The sequence below is a fragment of the Triturus cristatus genome, chromosome 3_1 (assembly GCF_964204655.1).
Source record: "Triturus cristatus chromosome 3_1, aTriCri1.1, whole genome shotgun sequence".
Taxonomy (NCBI): Eukaryota; Metazoa; Chordata; class Amphibia; order Caudata; family Salamandridae; genus Triturus; species Triturus cristatus.
Window position 1 is genome coordinate 201,856,993 of NC_140583.1, and position 22,304 is coordinate 201,879,296.

Below are 22,304 nucleotides of genomic sequence, written 5' to 3' on the forward strand. Positions count from 1 at the left end.
CAGTATTAGCATCGAACAGCATTGTTTTTCTTTTTTCTTTTTCAATAAGTCAAAAAAGCAACATATCTCGGCTTAAACACATTCTTTATCTCTTATCAATCTTGATCCTGGTTTTATAAGTCTTAGGTTACTTATAAAATAACATTTTGTACATAGAGGAAAACTAGAAAAATAAAAAATACATATTAAATTGTTTTTACAGCCTTGAGGAAGTCAATGTTAGACAAAACGCGTTGACTGGGCTGATCTACGAATGTCACTTATGACTACTAATATAGAAAGGTACAAAAAAAAAATGTGTCCCAGTGGCAAACAATTGCACAATATAAACACAGAACATTGGATTCAATCTTACTTTTTAGGTCAAAAAAATGAAGCATCACCATATAAGTTTTCAAAAAATAAAGAGCAGGATTGTGCGAGGTTAAAAATGGTGAAAAGTTTTAAACTTGAGCAAATGAACCCGAATGAGGAAACATACAATGTGAATCAATAATAGTACGGGAAGGTTATTACAGCCGGGTGCGGTGCCGTGTGACTATGTAAGGCTATGTAACTAATGTGCGCGGCAGTTGACACAGTCGAGCGTAGTGCAGATAGTGATAAGTGACTTAGTATCGGCGTTAGACTTAATTATATGGATGTTCCTTACTGAGCAGGATTGTGCGAGGTTAAACTAGTATTGATCGTACTGTCCACACAGACGTACGCGGGTCGCCTCCTTTCCCTGCCTTCACCCTTGAATTTCACCACGGACGCCTATTTCAATTGTCGGCACGTTAATGTGGAGACAACACCGGTAGTTTCATACCTGTAGCCCCTTGACCTTTTCCTTTTTTTCTCTAGCCTATGGGTACTCACCAACCTTGGCTCTGAAAACGAATCAACCAAATAGAAACTTCTAATTATTATAAGTAAGTCCCCCAAGTTTCCCTTAATCAATTCGCCCGGTTAGGGTGTTGATTTTTCTCTAGCATTGTCGTCTCTGTTTTTGTCTCATTAGGAGCCTATTGGGCCCTTTTTCTCCACTACAGCCTGATGTTTCTCGCTGTACCCCATTGGTAAATACAAAATTATTTTTTTCCAATACGTTTGATGAGTTCCTCTTTCGCACATCACCAGACTAATTCCCATCATTGTCCTTAGGTGCCACCACCCCCCTCCCTTTCTATCACGTTGGTCCTGATGAAGACCCCACGTTAAGGCACAAGTTCCCTTGGTCTATGGGGGTCGAAACGTCGACAGCTTCTTTAATGTGTCAAACATAGATGACAGAGAATGTACATCTGCGTCTAATATTCTATGTTATGATTTTTCATATATGTTTTTCTGCCAGACATCTGGCCAGATAGGTTGAAATAATTCTATGCTGATGCGTACAACTGACACTACGTTTCCCTCCCACATCACTTTCACAACCCTTCCCATGCACTTGTCACTTTATCTTTGTGCACCATTTTGATTGTTCAAATGTGACATGTACCTTGTCTCTTGACGGAATCCATTTATGTTTCTTGTTTTGAATAAACTTAAAAATATCTTTGTTTTTTGAAAACTTATATGGTTATAAGTAAGATTGAATCCAATGTTCTGTGGTTATATTGTTCAATTGTTTGCCACTGGGACACATTTTTTTGTACCAAATTGTACCCGGGTCCAGTGGCCTTTCGGGTTTACCCCATTCTCACATAACTTACAAATATTGAAAAACTGAGAACAGATACTTCAGGCAGGGCTACAGGAAAAACAGCTGAACGGAATTACACCAAATTTGATAGGAAGCTAAATCTAAGTCTACATATTGTGCTTTTTGGAATTTGGTGTAAATCCGTTCAGTAGTTTTTGAGAAATGAAGGTAAACAAATAATTGTATATCAGGACGGTTGATTCCTCGAGAGGCTCGGAAGTGCACCAGTTTCAAATTAGAGCATTCTGATTGGCCCAGGAACCATTTTAACTCTTGGGCCATCTCATTCCCACAGAAGTAAATGCTCTGATTGGCTGCCAGCAACATGAGAAAAATGTGCTGGCAGTCATTACAGAGCTCAGGGACTTAGTCCCCTGTCCTGTAGTATAAACAAAAACATAAAGGGGCAGGGTAGGAACACCCTGAAGGCCCCAAGGGGCCGCCCTAAGTTGGCAGGGTATGCCCAGACGTGGGTCCGTTGCTCACTTTGCCACTAGATTCAAGTTAGCCTGGCTGATGAGGGGTGATACCCTGAAACTGGTCCCAGGATGCTTGTTTCCGGGTCAGAGAAGGCTTGGCTTGGCACTTGGGGCTGAACTGTAACCATGAGGCACAGGGTCAAGACTGATTTGCATATAGCTGGGCCTGAACTGAGGTGGCGAAGTGAGCTAAAGAACGATTATGGATTCAACCCAGATCTGTGACTGGGGGTGAGTGTCTGAAAAGTTTTAGCGCTCCGTCCATCATCTCCTTGTGTTTGCTTTGTTGGCCCTATGGGGGAACCAAGAGGTACTCCCAAGGACCAAAACACAAATAATTTATGCTAATTTGTTTAAAAAAGGTGGCCCATTCGTGTATTAAGAGGAGGAGGTATGTGTCCAACTCTCCCTGAGCCCACCCCTGGGGCCAAAATGTTTAAAAAAGGGGAGGGGGCAATGTGGCCCCTCTTCCCAGAGCCTTCAAAGGCACGGGCCCCATCCCTTGGAGAGGATTACTTTAATTAAGGGGAGGGGGCTGCGCTTCCCCAATCTGAGACTTCAATGGCCCTTGGGCGCCCACCCTCAGGGCCGCATTCATAAGGGGAGGGGGCACGCACCACCTCTTCCTGAGTCCTTATAGACCCCGTGGAGCCCATCCCCAGGGCCGATATGTTCAAAAAGGGGGAGAGGGGATGCGCAGTTCCCTTCCAGAGCCTTCAATCGGTATTTGGAAGGGACGTGTTAAGTTCTTCCCTTCCAAATACCGATTTGCAATGCTATGCATTAATGTTCAGCAACTGAATTCCAGTCACAAAATATTAATATTTTACTGATACCTTTTGCAAATGAGAAGGGGAACATGTAAACATAATATTTTTTAAGAGCAGGCAGTTACCAAAACGGTAAGTTGCAGAGGACGAGCAAGATATGGCATTCCTTACTGCGTTTTTCGGTCACTAGGAGGACACCCAATGAGATTTTTCCAACATGGGCTGTCGCAACCATTTGCGGTCAGAAGGCTGCCATTCAAATAGAAAATCTACTCAAGAGGCAGCAAAATCAATTCTGAACCCCCTAGCGCACCGTGTGGTGTCATTTACATTGATATTTCAGGTGCTAAATCACTGCACGAGCAGTGCAAGGTGCCATTTTCTGCCCGTTGGCAGAACTCCATTGAATCTCAGCAATGCTGGTTGCTGCACCACGTGGGCAGCTGGTTGGGGTATTGGGGCTCCTCCCGTGGCCCCCAATGTGTGTATAGTCAGTGCCAATGGATGGGCACCGGGCACCCAACTTTGAATAATGTAAGCCCTGGGAAATGGGTTCCCCCAGGGCCATGAGAGCTGTGGGGATGAGATTGTGTGCCACCACTCCCCTTATAAAAATGGCAACTCAAGTGTGTCTTCTCTACAACTGCACATTGAGAAACTGCACAGGTCATACCAGTACTCTACATCTATGACCGGATCAGGGACCGATGCCGACGGCGCAGATGGTAAGTCAGACACCTACCACATAAACAAATGACACGTACCCGCAAAATGGCACACACACACAGGGGATACATTTCCTGGCCACTAACAACAGCCCACCATAGGTGTTGCATGGCCAGCACCACTAACACCCCCACCCATAGGGGGCCTGCTGCCCATCACCCCTGCCACCCCCACTCACAGGGGACCTGTTGCCCATCACCCATGCCACCCCCACTCATAGGGGACCTGTTGCCCATCACCCCTGCCACCCCCACTCACAGGGGACCTGTTGCCCATCACCCCTGCCACCCCCACTCACAGGGCTTATGTTGCCCATCACCCCTGCCACCCACACCCATAGGGGGCCTGTTGCCCATCACCCCTGCCATCCCCACTCATAGGGGACCTGTTGCCCATCACCCCTGCCACCCCCACTCACAGGGCTTATGTTGCCCATCACCCCTGCCACCCACACTCATAGAGGACCTGTTGCCCATCACCCCTTCCACCCCCAGCCATAGGGGACCTGTTGCCCATCACCCCCGCCACCGCCACTCACAGGGCTTATGTTTCCCATCACCCCCGCCACCCCTACTCACAGGGCTTATGTTGTCCATCACCCCTGCCACCCCCACTCACAGGGCTTATGTTGCCCATCACCCCAGCCACCCTCACCCACAGGGCTTATGTTGCCCATCACCCCTGCCACCCACACCCATAGGGGGCCTGTTGCCCATCACCCCTGCCACCCCCACTCACAGGGGACCTGTTGCCCATCACCCCTGCCACCCCCACTCACAGGGGACCTGTTGCCCATCACCCCTGCCACCCCCACTCACAGGGCTTATGTTGCCCATCACCCCTGCCACCCCCACTCACAGGGGACCTGATGCCCATCACCCCTGCCACCCCCACTCATAGGGGACCTGTTGCCCATCATCCCTGCCACCCCCACTCACAGGGGACCTGTTGCCCATCACCCCTGCCACCTCCACTCACAGGGCTTATGTTGCCTATCACCCCTGCTACCCCCACTCACAGGGGACCTGCTGCCCATCACCCCTGCCACCCCCACTCACAGGGCTTATGTTGCCCATCACCCCTGCCACCCACACTCATAGGGGACCTGTTGCCTATCACCCCTGCCACCCCCACTCACAGGGGACCTGCTGCCCATCACCCCTGCCACCCCCACTCACAGGGCTTATGTTGCCCATCACCCCTGCCAACCCCACTCACAGGGCTTATGTTGCCAATCACCCCTGCCACCCACACTCATAGGGGACCTGTTGCCCATCACCCCTGCCACCCCCACTCACAGGGCTTATGTTGCTCAATACTCCTGCCACCCCCAGCCATAGGGGACCTGTTGCCCATCACCCCTGCCACCCCCACTCACAGGGCTTATGTTGCCCATCACCCCTGCCACCCCCACTCACAGGGGACCTGTTGCCTATCACCCCTGCCACCCCCACTCACAGGAGACCTGTTGCCCATCACCCCTGCCACCCCCACTCACAGGGCTTATATTGCCCATCACCCCTGCCACCCCCACTCACAGGGGACCTGTTGCCCATCACCCCTGCCACCCCCACTCACAGGGCTTATGTTGCTCATGACCCCTGTCACCCACACTCATAGGGGACCTGTTGCCCATCACCCCTGCCACCCCCAGCCATAGGATGGGTGATGCGCAACACATCCAGCATACGCAAACATCAGGTATGTCCGCAAAATACATCCCCCACGACATCATGACAACAGTGTGTAGTCTGTGACAAATGCCCACAACAGTAAATATGGCTACGAGCATACAATGTAAGTAACAGCACATGTGTGACCAACACATGAGTGTGACATACACAAGGCAAGCATCACCATAGCACTGTGGCAATGTAAAAATAACACCCCCTCACTGTGTAGAACAGAAGTCAAGTGGGGGCTCACAAAATGCAGCAGATGTGGAGCATTGTGGTGATGGGGACCAAACCCCCCTCAACACAGTGACCAAAAGGTAAGTGTCATCATGGTCAAAGCTGCAAATAACTAACAGCATGTATGATCCCTGCTCCCAACACATCAAACACTTCTGGGGGTAAATAGTGGTTGTGTCCCATACACACAGAGATGTGGTGAGGCAAACAGTTCTGTGAAAACATAACACTCTCGGCCATGTGCAGAAGTGACCATCACCAAGCATGCACACATCTCCAAAATAGACACACCTACCAAAACAACATGTGTAGACTGTAGGTGTCAGCTCACTAACTCACATTCCATACCAGCAATGGCACCCAACAACCAGGATGAATGTGCACAATGATGTGAAATGACTCACAGGGACAGCATGCAAAATCACAGAAACAGCATCCAGACAAAGCCCCACAACAGCAATACCAATGCACTGGTGCAGATGTACAAACACAAACAGGCAAACTCACACTGCACATCGAACACAACATGTGTGTGTGTGTGTCACAGTATCCACAGGCAACTACACAACACATGAGAGGGGCTGAACCACAGTGCCACAGATGTGGACACAGTGCCATACAAAAGCAAACCATCATTGGGACACCCTCAGTGGGCAATCAGGCGTTGGGAGATGAGAGGGAGCACAACAGACACATGTGACACTAGCTGGAATGAACCCCAACTAACACAGCAAGAGACTGACACACAACAGCACAATCCCCAGGGACAAGACATTGGTGTGACACAAGCATGCATGACACCTCCACTTTGATGACAAAGGCAGATGTCGTACAAACTGGGAAACCCAGACATGTGTCCTGTGCCACAAACGTACATCACACATACACAAACACAAATCACTCAGCATGGCCCCTCATCCATGGACAAACTGGAGCTAAGGGACCACCATCAACACCACACCTGAACTGCAACAATGTGTATCTGTGAAGCCCACATGGACAGGTGACATTGCACATGCCCACATGACAAACACAGGAATGTTGGGAGGAACTAAGGTGCACACACATATCACACAAGGGCTGTTTACAACCCTGGGGAATGACAGACACACTGCACAGTATGCAGTACATGGCCATGACCTCAAAGCTCATGTGACCTTCACAATCCCTGCCACTGTCCCAGGACTATGCAGATGCCAAGGAGGAACACAAGGCACCCATGCTGACACCTGCCAGCATCGCTGCCATGAACCCGACAAGTGGGAGCAGTCACACACACACACACACAAATGTCTCAATCACTGAAAACTACCACCTAGGGACAACTACATGATATTGCGAACAAAAAAGTGCCTTGAGGAACCCTCACTGTGTCCCATCTGTGTCTGACAACATCATCAACACTCAGAACTGACAAATCACAATGATGATACACCAATTAACAGGAGTGAGTCATGCACCCACACATCTGGTAGCCCATTGGAAAAGTAGTGGGAATAACCCAGTACCACTCAGCAAGCATCAACAACACGAACATATCAAGGGAACACTGTCTGTGTATGAACAGGGAAGTGGACACATACACATGCACATGCACATACAATACACACCATGGGCCCAGGCCATGTCACTGGACAACACACTAACTTGAGGGGTCACAACTCCTGTGGGAGCCCAGCTGTGCCAAACATATTCACTGCAAGTCCCACTCATGTCTGCAGAACACTTGGTCAGTCAGCCATCAGTTACCGCACAATGAAGGCTCTGGTCACAACAGCCTGGGTACATGAGTCTCCCTTAAGTCATCTGCACATACTCAATACAAATGTACAGCAAGTTGCACAGAGGACCCAGTTGCTCCTATACCAATGATGCCAACACCTGTAGGGCCAGTAGTGATGAGCACGAAGTATGTGGGAGTGACAATTTGGACAATGGGAAGCACATCATATGTGCAGGGGTGCAAGCCACAGATGTGACCATGGCAATTAAATGCTCACAGAGAGATGTACACAAAGGGTTTATCCATACACACCCAGGTAGCTGCAAAGGATGACATGGATACCCACCAGAATAGGAAACATATCTCATGGACCACAGGGAGTACCTCACATCAACACATCAGTATGCAACATTGTAAACCAAGCATTACAGGTGCAAGGGCATCTAAAACAACCTCAACATGATGTACAGCTAAATCAAGTTCACAGGGACAAAGTAAAAAGCTTTATTCAGCATATGAAAAGTGAAACGCCTATTCCAACAAAAGGCCAATGGCCAGTCCATGGTCAAAGGACAAGGAGTGAACTAGAGTCACAAATTCAGTATATGAAATTCGAAACGTCTGTGCAACCAAAAGGCCAATGGCCAGTCCATGTCAAATTGCCAAGGAGTGAACTAGAGTGACAACTGTCACACCTTGCTTGCCTGCACTGCTACGGACCGGGGTCATCCCCTCGGAGGGGCATACATGGGGGCAGGCCAGGCACCGCAGGGACAGGATCAGGGCGCAGCAGAAGGAGGCAGTGAAGAGGTGGGGGATGCAGACGAGACACTTGCAACTGCAGTGGAGATGACTGAAGTGGTGGGTGCTGTCACAACTGTGGGGCACAAGTCAGATGGGGTGGGTGCCGGCACAACTCCAGTGGGCAGGTCAGATGGAGTGGATTAGCTCACCACTGCAGTGCCCAAGTCAGACGGGGTGGGCGTGGACTCCAAAGCAGTGCCTACATCCATGGGAGGGCAATGGGGGACAGGTGAGGTCTGCAGGGCAGGGGGTGGTGACACAGTACCCAAATCAGTGGCAGCAACTGTCTGACCAGGTGTGGAGGAGCAAGTGCTAGGGGGGTATGGCCTTAGCATTTTGGGGATGGTGTATCTGTGTGTGGGGGAACCCGGGGCAGGGACTGGCGGGGGAACCTCTGGAGTGGTAGCCTGGGGGATGGAGGACGGAGACTTTGCCTTGGAGCTGCGTGCTGGCGGGTGTGTCTTGCTCTTCTTGCGCCGGGGGACTTGCCGGTGGGCGTCTCGGTCTGAGTGTGCCTGGGGGAAGGTGTCCAGGTGTGAGGGGCACTCCCTTTTGTGTGTGGGGACTTCCTCTTCCCCTTGTAATCAGGATCTGCTGGGTCGGTGGGGAAGAGGCCAAGGTCACAGAGGAAGAGCTTCTGGGGCGATGGGGTTGCAGGTGAGGCAAGGGAAGGGGGCTGGGAGGGAGAGGTCTCGGAGGACTGTGGAGTGGTTGTGGATGACTGTGTGTGTGTGTCAGCAAACCAGCCCCTGTGAGTGTGGAATCAGTCCCCTGCGCTTGCTTGTGTGCACGTCTAGACCTTGGTTTGGGGGTTTCGGGGCTTTGGACAGGTAGTGTGCTAAGAATTGTGGTTGCTGCAGGGGTAGGAGGGGTGTGGGACTGTTGGAGGAGGGACACTGCTGCCATCAGGGAGGAGGCCACAGACTGGTTGGTCTTCTGTAGGGCAGACATGCCAGAGGAAATGCCCTCGATGAATGACACCAGTTGTGTCAACAGACCTGTGTGTGCATGGAGGACCTTCAGCATCGACGTCTGCCCCACATGCATCTGTCTAAGTAAGTCCACAGACTCCTCACTCGGGGCAGCAGGGGACACAGGGGCAGGGGGTGCGGTGCCTGGCACAAAGGAGACATGCTCACGAACACGGGAGCCTACAGGGACCTCTGGGATGGGAGCCGATGGGAGGGGGTGGTGGTGGTGGTGGTGGTGGTGGTGGTGGCGGTGGCGGAGACTGCCTCACTAGCTGGGGTTTGGTGGCTGCTGACACCCGCCTCCACAGGGGAGTCATCCTCAGAGCTGCTGTGGCCTTCAGCTGGGGGGGATGGTGCTGAAGACTCCTCTGTGTGGCTGAAATCGCCCTCCGTGCCACTGGGTCCACCTGACTTCTCTCCTTCTGTCCCTGTAAGGCTCTGTGGCTCCTCCTGTTTCGTGGATCTCTCCCCTCCTGTGGCCGTGGATGTATCTGGATAGGAATAGGAAGTAACAAAACAACATCAGTCACCTGCACCGACTGCACACACCACAGTGAAAACATCACATCACAGGGCAAGCCCTGGCATCATCAGCTGAACACAGCTCAAAGTGCCAACACTGTTTAGAATAAGACAATTGTCAGTTCCAACATCAACCATGGCACACATATCCCTCCTTGATTTGCACACATACGTCTGTTGCATGTTGGATGCTAATACCCCAATGTGCCAACATGCACCACCCACACATTAGTTGTACATGCAAGTGAACATGTAGGAGTATGTCACTAGACCCACAGTACATCTCTTGCGACTGACTCAGCACAGGTGTCTGGATGAAGGGATGGGCAGAGACTCATTTCACACGCTTGGGATGCATGCCAGCAACACACACTCTGATGTACTCATGTCCTGATGGGCAAGGCCACAATGGGGTGCATGGTGCACACTTGAACACAGCGCAGGCTCACTCATAGCAAGTTCAATGCCATGGCACTGGGATGGCCTGTAAGTCAGTCAACGCTGTCTCCTGTCACAGGGGCAGGGCATCCAGACAACAACAATATGCACTGACTCACAATCCTAGCTCAGGGGCAAATCTGACTCTGCAGATGACCGGCACACTTGCCCATCCCATGCAAACAACATATCCAGGACCCAGAAGACCCCACATCATGAAAATCAGACATATGAGTCTCAGCAAACACAACTCCATGTACATTAACACATCACAGTCTGCCATGCATATAACCCAGCTGCATGAGGGACAGAGTTGCATACACCATTGTGCGCTGTCAGATGCTCACACACCTATATGTCACACAGGTCTTGTCTCCCACAGTCACATTGCAGATGTCATGCTGACCCTCGGAATCATGGACACCCCAGTTGTACGTGGCAACAAGCCACACCCTAATGACACAGAGGCACACACCTGAGGGCACATGTCACGAAGCACAACCTGCAATTTCACACACAGGAGTGGGGTTACAGAGTGTTTCTGAATGCCCTTGAGGGGGCAGGACTGGGCAGGACTAAGTGAAACAGTGTTTTTCCCCGGACAGTAGTCAGGTGGCTAAGCAATTGTGGCATACTTGCCATACCTACTCCTGATGCCCAAAAATTGGAGTACCCTGCTGCATGGTTTTGTATTGAATACCCCAGAAACATGTTGCGAGTCAGACCAGCAATTGGTACACATGTCAAGGGCACACACAGTTCACATGTCAGATCTCAGGCAGTGTGTAAACAATTGATCCACCCATGACACACACAACAGAGTCACAGGAACTGATGCTGACTGGTACCTGATACATTGCTGACTGCAGGGACACAGTGCCCTAGTGCCACAATCCAAAGACTGTAGGGGCCACACCTGTGGAACAGATAATGAGGGTGCATCACACAGATGAGGGACCTGATTTGGGGACTACAAGACCTACGTAATGTGGAAGCGTGACCTGGACAAAAGACTGCTATGTGCATGTCAGACATAGTACACAGATCAGGCATGAACTTACCCCCTTCCTGCTGATGTCTGGCCTTCAGCTGCCTATCCCTAAGCATATTGGACACAGTGGAAGGGTCAGTGCTGTTATATCATAATAGATGATATTTTAAAAATCACGAGCCTTTGTTTTAAAAACGCTACAGTACAACTGATTTATAGTGTATAGTGTATTATTCCCCCACTTACTCACACACAGCTGATAGGGAAGTCTGGGGTCAGTTGCCAGCCTGCACGCCTCGGTCCGACTCGGTGATAGTAGCCGTTGAGCGGAGGGCGGACAGGCAGACCCAGTTACTTCCGCATTACGAGCGGTTAGCGCTCTAGCGTTTCGAGGTGCGAGCTGCGAGGACTACAAAGGCTGCTCGTCAGTCTGAGTGCGCAGCGGTCGCGTGCAGAGGTGTGCCTAAGAACGCGCCTAAGACAAGCCAAAGAGAAGCCCGTCTGCGCCCGTCCGCGACCGGACGAGGCTAGAGGATATGGCCCCCATATCTGCTCGCCCTGCCGACCGGATTATACCCTTGGTAAGATATTCGAAACTGGAGCTACTACGTTGTTGGACACCACCGCTCCTGGGTTGCTCAGGAGGCGGAGGAGTACCTCCAGAGGGACCATTTGCATGCCGCAAATGTCAATATCAAGCCCCTCACTGTCCATTGCGTTATGTTCCACATGATACCACTACCCAAAAAATAATCCCACAGGGCCTGTTAAAGAGCAGAAATCTGTTGTGTAACATCAGATCACTGTCTAAACATCACAGTGAAGTATGGGACATGATTTCCTCGATGCAACCGGAACTCTGCTATCTAACAGAAACCTGGCTAAAACCCCACTCGATTCCAGCTATTACATTAGGGATTCCAGAAGGCTATAAAATAGTCAGCTTAGATCGTCCAGCTAAGATTGGGGGAGGAATTGCGATTGTTTATAAAAGCTATCTCTTGATCACAATCTTAGAAGAAATGAGTATTCCAGAGTTAGAAATTCTGGTCTTTAAAGTCTGCATCTCTAATAAAACCAGATATGAAGGGGCACTAGTGTATCGTCGCCTAGGTCCCTGTGCCAGCTTTAACATCTTATTGCTGGAGATACTAGCTAGACACATTGACTCAGAGAATGAATTCATACTCTTAGGAGACTTCAATGTGCACAGTGACCTGAAGGATAATGGATATGCACAGTCCCTATTGACTGATCTTTCTTTGTTTGGACTAACACATATGAATACTGGTCCTACACACTTAGCTGGTCATACACTGGACCTCATTTTCACTAATAAATCTTCCATCTTGACATGTGTTCCTCCCACACCAGTAAATTGGACAGATCACTTTATTCTGGAATTCCATACCTCACATCCAGGTAAAGCCCCCTTGCAGGTGCACTCTTTTCCTACTAGACGCAGGCAATGGCACAAGGTTTCCTCTGAAGTATTCCAGGAGCAATTTTCCGTACCTCACATTGACTCTGCAGATAATGTTGATACTGTTTTAGCCAATTATAATCAGGCCATTCTTAAAGCGGTCGATTGCATTGCCCCTATGAAAACGTTTAAACCACGCCTAGCTCGTAAACAAGAAGCATGGTTTTCGGAGCTTTTAAAATCTCTTAAACAACAGGCCAGGAAGCTAGAAAGGGTGCGGAGAACGACCCATGGGGAAGCTGACAGGAATCTTTATTGGGCAGCTCTCACCACCTATCATAAAGAAACTAGATGCGCCCGAAAAGCTCATATTGAGTCTCTTCTCTCTGCCGCAGGAAACACTCCCAGGATTCTATACCAAACCCTCCAGTCGTTTGTGAAACCAGCTGCTTGCGAAACTTTCGAACTAGCATCACATGAACTATGCAATGAAGTCGCTCAGTTTTTCACCAACAAAATAAATAGGATACATGATGACATTACTAAATCCAATTTACTTATCACAGGAGATGTACCCTCCCTCCGGGAAGAAGGAAAAGAATCAGGATCAATGGCCTTGAGCTCCTCTCCCCCCATCTCCCTGGTTGAGACTGAATGCTATTTAGGTCAGATTAAGAGTGGGAGCCCCGCAGACATCATCCCGGCCAGAATTGTACCGATAGTGGGTAAGACTCTTAGCCCACAGATTCAACGTCTCGTGAATCTCTCATTGGCGGAGGGTCAAGTTCCTAGGGAATGGAAGAAAGCATTGTTAAGGCCTATCAGGAAAAACCCCTCCATTCCCTGGACTGATATGTCTAATCTTAGGCCTATCTCCCTACTTCCCTTTTTGGGGAAACTTACAGAAAAACATGTCAATAAACATGTATCAAACTATGTTGAACAGACTGGTAGGCTTGACAGCTCTCAGTTTGGCTTTAGACCAAAACATAGTACCGAATCTGCCCTGTTATCGGTGACAGATGATCTTCACATGTACCAGGACAGAGGATATTCTGTTATCCTGGTACTATTAGATTTATCGGCAGCGTTCGATACGATATCCCATAAAATCTTAATCGAACGTCTGACTATGATTGGCATCGAGAGTACAGCACTAGCTTGGTTAAAGAGTTTTTTATCTGACCGTACCCAAGCTGTCAACATGGGCTCATTTCGGTCGACTGAGACTTGCATTACGAAGGGGGTGCCACAGGGCTCCTGTCTGAGCCCGACCCTTTTTAACATCTATATGGCACCCCTGGCCAGAATTCTGAGAGACTTTGAGTTCATCCCTGTCTCATACGCGGATGATACCCAGCTCTTATTCCCTTTCAAAAGGCTCACACATGAAGTGAAGACGGCCTTTTCTGAAGGCATGAAGGCTGTGGCAAATTGGATGACATCTAATTATCTCCAATGCAATGTAAATAAGACCGAAGTTGTGCTTTTTGGGGAGGTAAGAACGTTGTGGACACCGGACTGGTGGCCATGTGAGCTTGGCCAAGTGCCAGAACCTAAACAGGTAGTCAAAAACCTAGGGGTTCGTCTCGATTGAGAGCTCACTTTCAAACAACATGGCAACTGGGTGGTTGGCCAATGTTTCCATGTTATTGGACTCCTACGAAAAGTCTTTCCAATTCTTCCGGACTCCGTCAGAAAAACCCTGGTATAGGCGCTAGTATTAAGTCGCCTGGATTACTGCAATGGACTTCTGCTGTCAGCCAATGAGAGTGTCCTAGCAAAACTCCAGGTGATACAAAACACTGCAGCAAGGCTTGTGCTGAATGCCCCTCCAAGAACGCCATCACAGCCCCTCTTGGATAAATTACACTGGCTTTCAGTCCGCAAGAGAATAAACTTTAAGACTTGTTGTCTGATCCATAAGAGTCTACATGGCAGTGGACCTTCCCATTGGAAGGATACATTTATCCCATATAATCCCACACGTTCTCTTAGGTCAAGTAGCCATCTTTTATTGAAAATCCCTACCACAAAGAAGGTCAGACAAGGTGATAAAGCTCTTTCGGTTGTTGGACCAACTTTGTGGAATAAACTTCCTCTTGAGCTCAGGCAATGCCAAGAACATCTTAATTTTAGGAAAAAACTTAAAACATTTTTATTTTAATCAATTTGAACTGTATGCTGATCTGCTGCTGCTGGTTTCTCTTTCTTTTATTCCTCTCTCTCTATTCTTCTTTCTGTGCGCAGAGATACTCTGTTTAGAGTCGATTCTAGCGCGTTACAAACCCATAAATAAATAAATCCAGGTCCGGGAAGACCACCGCCAGTATCCGGAGCATGTGGGGAGTCAGGGTCCGGTGTCTGCCCCTCCTGCGTGGAGGTGACAGCTTCAGCTGGACTCTAGCTATCCTCCGGGTCCAGCCACGAAGGTCCTGCCACCTCTTCTGGCAGTTGCGGATGCTGCGCTTGTAGACCCCCACAGAACGAACAGCCCGGGTGATGGTCAGCCATATCTTCTGCTTCTGGTGGGCATCAACCTGTGAGGAGGACAAAGTGAAAAGTACATTAACACACATGCCCCAGATTTGTGCAGCACACAATTAGATATACATGTCATCATCACAAAGGGAAAATAATTACACAGATAGTGCAACCATGGAGAATGAAAACTCACATGCATGTCTGACATGTTAACAATGCATGGATAGTCTAAGCTGGCAAAAATGCACTTTAGCAGCAGGAAAAATATTCAATACATGTCCCTACACACTTTGGGGGATGAAAGTAGTCAGTGATAATGCTTGCCACTGCTGTACACACCGCTAGTACTGCTAGTCAGACAACATGCTTAATTAGGAAGGCAGTGGACAGCACACTCACCTGCTCCCCTGGTGTCCCATAGAGCTTTCTGTACTCTGGAAGGAGCCCGTCCAGTAGGGCCTGGTTCTCCTCCTCAGTGAATGCTGGGGCCCTCTCCAGTGTACTTGCCATAGCAGGAGCCAGAGGATGCAGAGACAGCAGCAGTGGTAGCAGGGATGTGGTCCAGTAGCATGTAGTGCAGGCAAGTGAGCTCCCTGGGGTACAGCCAGCCTTATATCTGTGCTGCAGAGGCAGACTCTGTGCCATGTGTCCAAAGTGATAGGTCCAACACGGTTGCATTCTATGAATCTGGCCAATCAATTTAAAAGTACGACTCGTACACGCCTTCCGCATCGTTGAAATCTTGACCTTCATGGAACACTTGAAATTGCAACATTGTTGTAGGCATCCAACTGAATTTCCAGTGCACAACTTGTACAAGTTTTGAATCCGCATCCGTCTCCATGACAGTCCTGAGCCAATGGGTGCACCCGGCTCATTCAACTGATTGTACAACGCGTATTTTTAATGTACACATGCACCCGTCTCCATACGATTCAATGACAATGCGTATGCACGGCTTGAACATGACCCGTGCAATGCGTACGCATTGTCACCCGCGTCGGACCTCAGTGCATTCAATGGCAAGGCCTAGGCACGGCTCGGACATGACACGTGCAATGCGTACGCATTGTCACCCGCGTCGGACCTCATTGCATTCAATGACAAGGCCTACGCACGGCTCGGACATGACCCGTGCAATGCGTACGCATTGTCACCCGCGTCTGACCGCATTACATTCAATGACAATGCGTACGCACGGCTCGAACATGACCCGTGCAATGCGTATGCATTGTCACCAGCGTCGGACCACATTGCATTCAATGACAAGGCCTACGCACGCCTCGGACATGACCCGTGCAATGCATACGCATTGTCACCCGCGTCAGACCGCATTAGTGTGACTATTAGACGGATGCAACACACATATACTGGCCATGGACACCTGCACACACCGGCCACACCATAGCACAGTGTCCCATGTGAGGCTGCATTCCCTGGGTGTTTGAGGGGGCCACAACAGTTTTTTTGTCTGGCACTTTGTGCAGCCACTCCCAGGCTGTTATCTTGTACATGGGGGGAGAGTCCTTTGTGTGTTGTGCACATTAGCTCTTTGATGTGCAATTGGACAATAATTGGCATGAGTGAAGGCCGCAGTGTCAGGTTGGATATGTTTGGGGCATGTCACATATACCCTGAGTCCTGGGGGTGATGGCATGTACGTGACAGTGAGACCTGTAGCCCCAATACTGATGTGCACCCACAGTCTGTGTGCATGTTGTGTCTCAGATGTGTCTGATCACATGTTACCAATGGGTGACAGTCTCCCCATCCATGTGGTATATGCATCAACCTTGATGGGGTGTCTGTCTAAGAGACGTACATGTAGGGCGGGCATGGACAACAGTGGCCATTACCTGTGGGACTTACGCTTGCCTTGTGGTGTGTACGTGCTATGCCATGTCCATTGCTGTGTTGATGTGGCAATACAGGGAGCCTGGGTTTCTGCATGGCAAAATCTGTGATGCCTGGGAGACATGAGTCCTCATTAGTCACTGGGGTGGGTTTTTTGAACGTTGCAGCAGCACATAGGTTGGGTGACACAGCCAGATGATTAGCCCATTGAACTACATGGGACTCATGTGGACATGTGGAATTGAGATGTGAGGTGGTGGTCTTGTAGGTGACGTATGTGTCCATGACCAACAGCACACACCTCAGTACATTGTGTAATGTCATGAACTAGCATGTGAGAGTGATCGTGGTCATGGCCACATGGGGGGATGTACTGACAATCTTCCTTTGTGCATCTCTGTACTGCAGGGCACCAGCTGTGCATCGTCCGTTCCCAGACCTTGCAACCATGCAGGAACGTGACAGCATCAGACGGTACCGCTTCACCAGGCCACTGATTGAGGAGTTGACGGAGCAGTTGGTGCCACATCTGCTACCTGGCCGGACATACCCTACAGCACTGACCCCAGAGGTGAAGGTGATTGCAGCCCTGCATTTCTTTGCTACTGGTACCTTCCAGTACACTGTGGCTACTGCTGGTGGTATGTCGCAAACAATGTTTAGTCGGGTGCTACGCGATGTCTTGGAGGGGATGTTGCAATTCCTCGACCTGTATATCAAGTTACCGAGCCAAGATGAACTCCCTGAAATTAAGGATGCCTTTTATACACTGGGGAGGATGCCAAACGTCATTGGATCCATTGACGGGACACATGTTGCCCTGATACCACCACAGGCACATGAGCAGGCATACCGTAACAGGAAGCACTACCATTCGATCAATGCTCTGGTGGTCTGTCTTGCTGACATGTTGATCACACATGTGTGTGCACGGTTCCCTGGTTCGGTGCACGATGCCTACATAATGAGGAGTAATCACATTGCAACGCTGATGTCACAGATGCCAGCTCAGCGCGCCTGGCTTGTCGGTGTGTACTGACTGTTTCTCATTGTGTGTGTTTGTCATTGTTGTATTCCACACTCCTACCAAACTCATCTACTTGTTCATTTTTGTGTGTGTAGGTGACTCCGGATACCCCAACATGCCGTGGTTGCTGACACCCCTCAGGAACCCTGTGACACCAGCCGAGCTGCGCTACAATGAGGCACATGGTCGGAGCAGGAGGGTGATTGAGCGGACATTCGGCCTCCTGAAAAGTCGATTTCGCTCCCTGGACAAGACCGGAGGGGCCCTCCCATATGAGCCTGCAAAGGTGTGCAAAATAATACTGGTCTGCTGCATGCTACACAACATGGCGGTGCAGAAGGAGGTGCCTCTCATCCTGGATGAGGATGACGACGACCAACGTCCGGCACCTGTGGAGGATCCCGGCCTGGGCCAGGATGCCAGTGATGATGAAGATGATGGTGACGTCCGCTCCCAGCTCATCAACAACTTCTTCACCTGAAAGTGAGTTTCCAGGAATGTGTTGAGCCAGCTCTGTTGCTGTCTGAGTGTGTCTGTGTGCCACTTGACTGGATGCATGCTGTGATGTGTCCATTCAGGTGGTGTGTACTCCACAATAGGGTAGTAGTGCTAACTAGTGTTTGTGTAGGTGTTTTGCAACATGTTTTGTGCATGTGTATAGCATTTCTCTCCTGTTCGTCTGTGCTTTTGACTGTATCTTGTCTGTCCTTCCCAGGGTCCTTTGCCTGTAGTGTGGTCAACACTGACCCCCAACACCCAGAAGCCAACAGCAGTGTGGAAGTTGAGAATTCCCATCAACTGATGTACCACACATCCCTGGACTGCCATTCTCCAAAACATTGTGAGCGTGTGTCCACTGTTACGTAGAATTACCGTGCAACTATTGTGGAATAAATGTGTTGCTGGTGTGTAATGAACCTGTGCTACGCTTTGTTATGAGCGTTGTCTGTCTTCCCACATCTGAGGGATATCTGCTTACCTCACCTGTGGACTTGTTACCACTGACTGTGCTTGGTGTTGTGTCCGTGCATGCCAATGTGTTTCAGGTCAACATCACTGTGTGTGATGAGTCACATGGCCATGGTGAGTATGTTTTGTGTTGCCATAGTGGTGTATCTCCCTCACATGCGTCACATCCCCATGACTGACCTTACGTTAGTCACATTGTTGCAGTATTTGGTATGCACTGTGTTGTGTAGCAGATCGACTTCGCCCTGAACATGACAAGTTTGAATCACAACAGAGGCAAGTATGGTGTACTGGTGAGTTTATTTACAAACATGTGTGAGTGAGGTGCACAGGATATTGGGTGCTGTACAGTGGTTTGGGAATCCAAAGTTCACATTTGAGTTGGACGTGCTGGTAGATGAAATGTCCAGAGTAAAGTCCACAGTCATCTGATACATTGGGCCAACATGAACCCTCCATGTCATGTGGGCGAGTTGTGTGCGATTGGACAAGGTGAACGGGTTGCGCACAAAGAACATTGTCCAGAACAGGTTTAGAGGCCCTGGGGGATGTGCTGGGACATCTGCCTCTCACATGTCCTTCTTCGGACGACCCCTCTTCTTCCGGGGGGGATCCTCATGTGCAGGCCTCTGCGGTGCAGGAGACTCTCCGCCAGAGTCCTCCTCACTCCCTGTGGCGCTGGCAGATGGTGTTGCGACAGATGTTGTGGGCACACAGGGGGGTGGGGACAGGTTGGTGTTGATCTGGCGGAGGCATTGTAGTATGTCCCGATGCACCGCAGTAAGGGCATCCCACTTTACCTCCATGCGGGCATGGTGGGCGACCTACTCCTGTTGCATGTCCTTGAGGAGCCCCACTACCTGGCCAAATCCTCTGGTGCAATCCTGGTATGCATCCCTGATGTGTGCCAGTTGGGGGTCATCATGCAGTCCAGACCCCTCTGCAAGGCGTGCCCTGTGCCTCCCAGCACCCCTCTCCACACGGGCAGGACCAGCAGCGGTACGCACAGGTGACCCTGGGACCCCTTGGGTGGTGTTGCTGGTCGTGTAGGCTGTAGATTCCAGGGGGTCCTGTGTCTCTGTGCTGAGGGTGTTGATTGTCCTTGGTCTGTCCGTGTTGGCGGTGGTGCCCTGTTGGTGTCCAGATGGTGGAGGCGTGGGTACAGGGGGGCAGATGTTGCTGCTGCTGCATGATGGCTCACACCGGAGGGGCCAGGTTGGTCGTCGTCATCCGAAGAGGACAGTGAGAGAGTCAGACCAGAGAGCTCAGTGTCCACCAGAGTCTGGGACTGGGTATCCTCGTCATTTGTCAGTGGGTGCCCAGCACGACCTGTGTTTGGAAGAGACACACAATATGATTTATGTTTCTACATGCATCGTTGGTTCACAAACATGACATTTTCTACTTTTATAACAGATGCCTGCCTGTACACTGCTTTTTCCCAGCTTGTCACGGACAGAGTTTGATCTTGTTGTTGGCCATTTGCCAGCATGGCCTTGTGCTTCCCACAACAGAGCCCAGTGTCAGACATCTTGTTGGTCCCTACCCACTCCCTGTGAGGCGAGTATTGTTCAGGTTGATCTTGCTGGGCCATGTGGGTGGGTGTAGGTTGTGTGTGACTGCGAGTCCCATCATACTCTTGGCTACTCCCCCCTACCCAGCATGCCCATGCTTCCTCCCTCTTGACTCTGCTTCCCTGTGAGGGGGTGTGACAGCAATGGCAAGATGGCTGACTGGGGAATTCTGGTGTTTGTTTGGCTAGCAGTCCCAGCATGGCCTTGTGCTCCCTACAACAGAGCCCAGTGTCAGACATCTTGTCGGTCCCTTCCCACTCCCTGTGAGGCGAGTATGGTTCAGGTTGATCTTGCTGGGCCATGTGGGTGGGTGTAGGTTGTATGTGACTGCGAGTCCCATCATACTCTTGGCTACACCCCCCTACCCAGCATGCCCATGCTTCCTCCCTCTTGACTCTGCTTCCCTGTGAGGGGGTGTGACAGCAATGGCAAGATGGCTGACTGTGGAATCCTAGTGTTTGTTTGGCTAGCAGTCCCAGCATGGCCTTGTGCTCCCCACAACAGAGCCCAGTGTCAGACATCTTGTCGGTCCCTACCCACTCCCTGTGAGATGAGTATGGTTCAGGTTGATCTTGCTGGGCCATGTGGGTGGGTGTAGGTTGTGTGTGGCTGCGAGTCCCATCATACTCTTGGCTACACCCCCCTAATCAGCATGCCCATGCTTCCTCCCTCTTGACTCTGCTTCCCTGTGAGGGGGTGTGACAGCAATGGCAAGATGTCTGACTGTGAAATCCTGGTTTTTGTTTGGCTACAAGTCCCAAGTGAGCCCCTGTGCTTCACACAGCAGCAGCCAGTATGGGGGATCTTTTGCTGATATTTCAATGAGGTGTGTGTCAAAGCATTGTACCCGGTGAGTTGTGCGGAGTTTGTGTTGGGGTGTGTCTCCCCATGTTGATTAGTATGGTCAGGGCTGTGAGTCCTCCTTCCTATCATGACACGTGCTTCCATTGTAGGGGGTGCAAGTTGTCTTTCAGGATGTCAGTCAGTGGTGTCCTGCTTCTGATTTGCACACAACCCCTAGCAGGAGCCAGTGTCAGCCATCTTGTCAGTCATTTTCCACTCCCTGTGATGTGGGCATGTTTCATAGAGGTCTTGATGGGCCAATGAGGAGGGGGAGCATTATCTGTGACTACAGGCCCCATCATGCTTTTGGCTACACTCACTTCACCTGCATCCCCACTATTCCTTGCTGACAGTCAGCTGCACTGTGAGGTGGTGTGTTTGTGGTGGCAAACTGTCTTGCTGGATGTATTTGGCTTAGTGCCAGTGGCTTGCTCTATTTGTTTGTAGGTTGGTGCATGTCATGACAAAGTCCCCAGTCACTATGAGATGGCAGGTATTGTGTTTGTGTTTGGGTTGATTATCTATTGGTTAGTGTAGGTTTGCTTGGGGTGCATGGTTTCACTGTCCCCTTGCCAAACAATCTTGGGTTTGCTGTTTGTGTACTCACCAGTCTCTGGGATGTTAGGCCATGGACGCTCTCTGGTGGTAGGATGTCCCGCACCTTCTCCTCCCAGGTCCTGAAGTAGATTGGTTTGGCAGGAGGGCCACTGCCGGTGCACTGACTCAAGGCATGATCTTTCTCGATGAGTTTCTTGACCCTCCTGCGCACATCACCTGTTCTGGATACCGTCCTTTGTGCGCAACGTTGGTGCTTGTGCGTTCACCTTGTCCACAATCCTCGCTCACATCTTTGGTTTCTGTGAGATGGGGGTCCTTTGAACCAATGTACCAAACAAATGTGGCTCTACTCTGATGATCTCGTCTACCAGCACTTCTAACTCACTATATGTGAACTTTGGATTCTTCTTTGGGGGCATGGTGATGGGTGGTGAGGGATGTGTGTGTGAGGGTGCAAGTGATGTTGGTTTGGTGTTGGTTGCTTTTGTATGAGGTGCTGATGGTGTGTGAGTTGTGTGATGGGTGAGTTGTGAGTGTGTCTGTGGTTG